Genomic DNA, 6,246 nt, shown 5'->3' with positions numbered 1-6,246 from the left:
TACCACTCTCACTTACCTGCATTCCTCCCTTACCTATCGAATACGAAAAAAAAAAATGAAAATGCATGAACATGAGATTAGAAACAAGTCAATTTGAATTTCAAATTCAATTTTATCTAAAGTGTCAAATCACAACAGGAGTTATGTCAGGGCACTTTACAGATCTAAAGACAGATCTCTCCGAGACTCAACTCCCCCCCCCCCATGAGCAAGCGTTTGGTGCAACAATGACGAGGAAAATCTTCTATTTCCGGGCAGAAACCTCGGACAGACCCTGACTCCTGGTGGGCGGCCATCTGCCGCTGCTGGTTGGGACACAGACACTGATACAGATATGGAGAAACATGATTCATAATAATTACAGCAGTTAGTATGATGAACAGTAGCAATACCACATATGATAGAACTATCAGAAATAATAGTAGTAGCAATGGAGAGCCTTGCACAGGACCATGGCAGCAGCTGCCCCCCCCCCCCCCCCCCCCCCCCCCCCCCCCCCAATCCAGTGCATAGCAGGGCGTTGAGCAGGACCACGCTAATAACATACGCTAATGGTCTCTTTATATTGCCCGTTGCACCCAATGGACATGGTACCATGGCGTTTAACTGCAATAATGCACAGTAGCCTATCTATAAATTGTATTGCCATCAACAATCTTGCTCACACATTGATGCTACTGTTTTATCAGGTAGCTACAGAATATTACACCATATGTATTATGATCTTTAACTTTGAGCTCTTTAACCAGGCATTTAGCTTTTCTGTAGTCTGACAATATTTGGAAGTGTTAAATACATTTTGGATCCAGTAAAAATAACTTTTGGCTTGCCATAAAATACTTTAGTAATAGTTGAAATGAACTTTCTCCTATGCATTGATCGATTTCTTTCCTCTTCTTCACAGTAAATGAACTGGATAATAGAGTTCAGCAGTGAAAGAGGTTTTTTTTCCCCCGAGTAAAAGGTTCATTGGTCAGTCCCCATTTTCTGGTTTGTTGTTGTCATGCTTTCAGTTCAGTTCAATCTATTCAGACAAGGACAATCATAAGATATAATGCAAATATGTGAAATGGGACACCCTGGTAAGCTATTTGAAGCTAGTGTATAGGGGGCCAAATGCTAGCAAATAATACACATTATGTAGTAAAGGTATTATACAATATCATTTACAAAGTGGAGCTCTGAAAGTTCCTCATCAGTTGGGATCTTCTACCTAGCCAATCCAAGCTACACTGCTGGGGCTTGGTAGATTCTCCAGTATGCCACCCGTGCCAAGGGAGTGGCACACTGGAGCATATCCTCAGCTGATGCCCAAAGGCTTTGGGGGATGGGCGGTAGCACTGGCGCCATGATCAGGTCCTCAGGGCTCTGGCTGATGCAACTACCTCGGTGATCCAGAGCAGTAAGAATCCCTCTATGCATCCTTTGCCAGAGCTGAGGAGAAGGCACAACAACAGCCATGCTCCCCTGGTGGGGTCTTTGCCATTGCAAGAGACTGGGACCTCAAAGTGGACCTGGGATGGCATCTCAAGTTCCCAAATCACATCACGGCCACTTCACTCCGTCCAAACGTGGTGATAACATTGGAGTCGACCAAGCAGGTAGTCAAAGTGGAGCTTACTGTCCCCTTGGAAGACCGATTGGAGGAGACAAATGAGCGCCAGAGGGCCAAGTATGCAGAGTTGGAGGAGTGTAGCAAACCAGAGGAGGTTGGTTGCCGGGGCTTTGCCGGACAGTCGTTGCTCCAAACACTCAAACTCTTTGGAGTAAAAGGACATCTGTGCAGATGAACCGTGAAGAACATCTCTGAGTCTGCCGAAAAAGCCTCACGATGGATGTGGATCCGGAGGGGGGATCTGTGAAGTAGAACGCAGCAGGGTCGCCCAATCGAGCGTGTCTGCAGATTAAAGACCCGAAACACTTGTTGACCACGGGTTCATCACTGATGACATGTCCAAGTAGCACTAGACGGCGTATGTTAGAACAAACAACCTACAAGAAGAAGAAACCCTAACTACCCTAACCCTACCCAAGTGGTCCCAAATTATTCCATCAGTTTAAGCATTGATTTAATACACTTACCAACACTTTTGTTTTTGCCCCCAAGTACACAAAAGGCCTATTTCTGTCACATATTTATCACAAATCTGTCTGACAACAAACCTGAGGTGACAACAATGGGCCTTAGGCTCTTGTCCCGGTATCTCTGTACATTCAAAATGCCGTCAATAAAATGCACCTGTGTTCGTTGTCCATAACATACGCCTAACCCTAACCCTAACCCTAAACCCTACCGGCCCCATGGGTCCCTCAATCCACAACGTTGACATCAGCAAACCACTCACTCAGACGACACGTTGTCTTCCATCTGCCCTGTACGGTGTAGACCAGGATTCATCCGTGAATAGAACACCTCTCCAAAGTGCCAGACACCATCGACTGTGAGCATTTACCCACTCAAGTTGGTCACTCAGACTCAACTCAGGTCGAGACCCCGATGAGGACCATGAGCATGCAGATGAGCTTCCCTGAGAAGGTTTCTGAGGGACAAATTCTTTGGTTATGCAAACCAATTGTTTGACGATCTTGGTGGTGAAGATGCTGGATGTGGAAGTCCCGGGCGGATGTGGTTACCTGGGTCTGGGGTTGTGAGGCCGGTTGGATGCACTGCCAAAATCTGGGAAACCCCTTTGTCAACGGCCTATGGTAGAGAAATGAACATTCAGTTCACGGGCAATGGCTCTGTTGGACATTCCTGCAGTCAGCATGCCAATTTAAAACTTGCAACATCTGTGTGAGAAAACTGCACATTTAAGAATGGCCTTTTATTGTGGCCAGCCTAAGCCACACCTGTGCAAAAATACTGCTGTCTAATCAGCATCTTGATATACAACACCTGTGAGGTGGATGGATTATCTCGGCAATGGAGAAGTGCTCACTAACACAGATCCAGACAGATTTGTGAACAATACTTTAGAGAAATAAGCCTTTTGTGTACGTAGAAAGAGTCTCAGATGTTTGAGTTCAGGTACAGGTACACCGAGCTGAACACCTCAGTCCGTAGTAGACAGACAGGTAGAAACAAAAACAAAAAACCCAAAAGAAATACAAATTTAATCAAAATCCAGAGTCAGTGGCCATGAGCTGGAAACTGAAAGAGGTCGCCATTTAAAATAGTGTCGACGAAGACATTCAAACATAATCACATTTCTTATGTACATATCCCAAATATGAATAACTAAATATTTTCCAAACATGAAAAACAGATACCAGGCTTCACCACCTTACAATTGTATATAACATCATTACTATTCTTTTATGTGTTTTTTTATATTATTATTTCAAAGCACCCTTTGAGGGACATGCACATAATTTGTTCATTATCTGCAATTATATCATAAGTATCCTGTTGACTTGTATTATTATAGCAGATGTGTTTACCCCTTGTTGTTTATGTGTATGTTTGTTCTTATGCTTTGGCAACACAGATGTATTGATTTTGTCAAGCCATCAGCAATAAAGCAAACTGAATTTGAAGAGAGAGAGAGAGAGAGAGAGAGAGAGAGAGAGATATGCTGAAGCCTGACATTTTGCTTGCGAGCTGTGCTCTTTCATAAAGCGCCATTCAGGAAACACCTCGCTGGCCTTTTCATAACACTCCCAAATACCTGAGCTTATGTGAATGACTTGCTACTAAAGCAGTGATGGATCGACATCTGGATGGCGGCGGCCAGCTGTTTCGGCCGAACAGCTCACGCCGTAGCAGTTGGCGTGAAATCCAACCCCCTTCTATAATCCGTGTGCCGTTTCTTTGTAGGCGTTCTCTCTCTTTCTCTCTCTCTCTTTCCTGCCAGGCTCATTTGGCTTTGATCAGCAGGCGTTTTTCTTTACTCCAGCATTTTCTGCATGGCTAAGGTGTACAGTGTTGCGCAGGGCTTTGCACTGTTGTGCCAACTCTCTCTCTCTCTCTCTCTCTCTCTCTCTCTCTCTCTCGCTCTCTCTCTCTCTCTCTCTCTCTCTCAATTTCAAATCCATCTGTGTTGCCAAAGCATAAGAACAAATGTACATATAAACAACAACAATGAGTAAATACATCTGATGTAATAATACAAGTCAACAGGCTACTTATGATATAATTGTACATACCAAACAAATTATGTGCATGTCCCTCAAAGGGTGCTTTGAAACAATAAAAAAAGAATAGAAAAATCAAAATGATAATATATCAAATTCTCTATTTATTTAGGCTTGTATTGTGGAAGACTTATTTAGCTACTTTTATCTTCCCTTAGTAAAAAAGGAAGCAGTTTGTCCTCAGTGTAGGTACCTGGTATATGTTTTACAAATATTTGGAAATATTTGGTTCTCAAGTCTTCATATTTGGGATATGTACATAGTAAATGTAATTCGATTTCAATATCCTGGAGGCAATGTGTACAGACATGTTCCTTTCTTGGTCTCCACACTTTTCAAATGTTTTTCAGTTCATGGTCACTGACTCAGGATTTTGTTATTATTTGTATTTCTTTGGGATTTTTTTGTTTTGAGATATTCAGCCAATTGGATATTTCTGTTCAGGGTTTGATAACAGACATCACTGTCTGATGACTATACACAAGGCCGGGCTGCGCAACAGGCTCCCCACTGTGTATTAATGTACTGAGGACTTTACATAAACCTCACCTCAAAAAAACAGACGATATCCAGGATATACATGGTGCCATTGCCTCCAATGCTTTTATTTCAAGTGTCCATTTTGTTGCTGTTTACCTTTTTTGTTTACTCAGTGTAAGAGACTCATGTTTTCAGTCTTTTTGGTGTGTTTTCTACGGAGAAGGTTTTTTATAAAAGAAGACGAGACAAGTGGCAGCTCCTACACCTGTCAGGTAAAGCCAGAATGGCCAGAACAAAGAAGGGCAGGCGGCCAGGTCTCTGTGGCGTTGTAACATCAGGACCAGACTCTGGAACAGCTGGAATTCAGTATTTATCAAAACAATGGAGATTTGAATGCTTTACTTGATTAAATCTGGATTTTAATGCATTAGCACTTCAAATAAGTATGTAAAAATAAGTGTAAAAATGTAAAATCTCTCTCTATTTTTTCTCTGGCTTCTGTCAGAGAAAATGATTTGGATTCATTTTCATCTCTCTTTGTCTCTATCTCTCTTTCCCTTTGTTCTCCCTTTGTCCACTTTATTAGAGTGGCTAAGTGTAGTATCCACGGGCTAATGTGCACTAAATCTGGTGACCCACAAAGCTCCTACCTACTTTTAAAGTAAAGTATTTGCTCCACATAAACACTTAGTGGCTTACTTAATAAAATACACTGTAGCTACCGTCTACCTGTGTAGTAGCATACTCTACACCAGTGCTTCTCAAATATGGGGCGCCCCCCCAAGGGGGCGCGGTGCGATACCTGGGGGGCGCGTGTGACCCTGGGGAACAGGCTTTTTTTTTTGGCCGTACTATGTAAAGTGTATTGTGCATCCACTACAGTTACTCTGTCACGTTTGCGACAGAGCACCATTTACGACTTACAAGACACAGTTTTGCCTTGGTTAGCGGTGTTGAGTCAACAGAAACTCCGACTAGCGTTCTGTCTACAGCCTCCGTTATTCAACTAAACACCCCCCACAGAAAAAGTTTTTAACAGGGATGAAAAAACCGGAGAGAGACAAAGATAGAGACAAAAGTCACCGGAAAGCTAAGACGAGGAAATACGACAAAGCGTATTATTGCTCGGCTTTCACTGTGACTACAGTTGGAGAGAGGAAAGACCGGTGTGCTGTGCTGTGTGTGTGTCTGTTTGTGTGCTGTCTGTTGTGTGTGCTGGTGTGTGGCTGTGTTTAAAAATGCTTGCAGCGGACAGCATAAGCCAAATAAAGCGCGCTCATTAAATACTGTTACACCCCCATCACGCCGATTACCGCTAGAGTTTTTTCAGCAAAACGTGCTGAATATGCCAAATGTTATGCAGAGATGGATAGTCACGGTGGGATGTGGCGCGAATGTTTTCTTCTTGCTAGGGGGGCGAACAGAAATAATTGGAACACTGTCTACACTAACTCATACACTAAAATAGTGCCAGTTTTCAAAATTCAACATTTTCACAATGCCATTATATGCAGAAAGAAAGAGAGAGGGGGGTATGAATATATATATATGTATATATACCATATTGGTCCTTATATAGGACAACCTTGATTATAAGACGACCCACTCTCTTTTAAGACTCATTTCTGGAAA

The sequence above is a fragment of the Etheostoma spectabile genome, chromosome 15, assembly GCF_008692095.1.
Source record: "Etheostoma spectabile isolate EspeVRDwgs_2016 chromosome 15, UIUC_Espe_1.0, whole genome shotgun sequence".
In the NCBI taxonomy this organism is placed as follows: Eukaryota; Metazoa; Chordata; class Actinopteri; order Perciformes; family Percidae; genus Etheostoma; species Etheostoma spectabile.
This window is presented reverse-complemented; position numbering follows the sequence as displayed.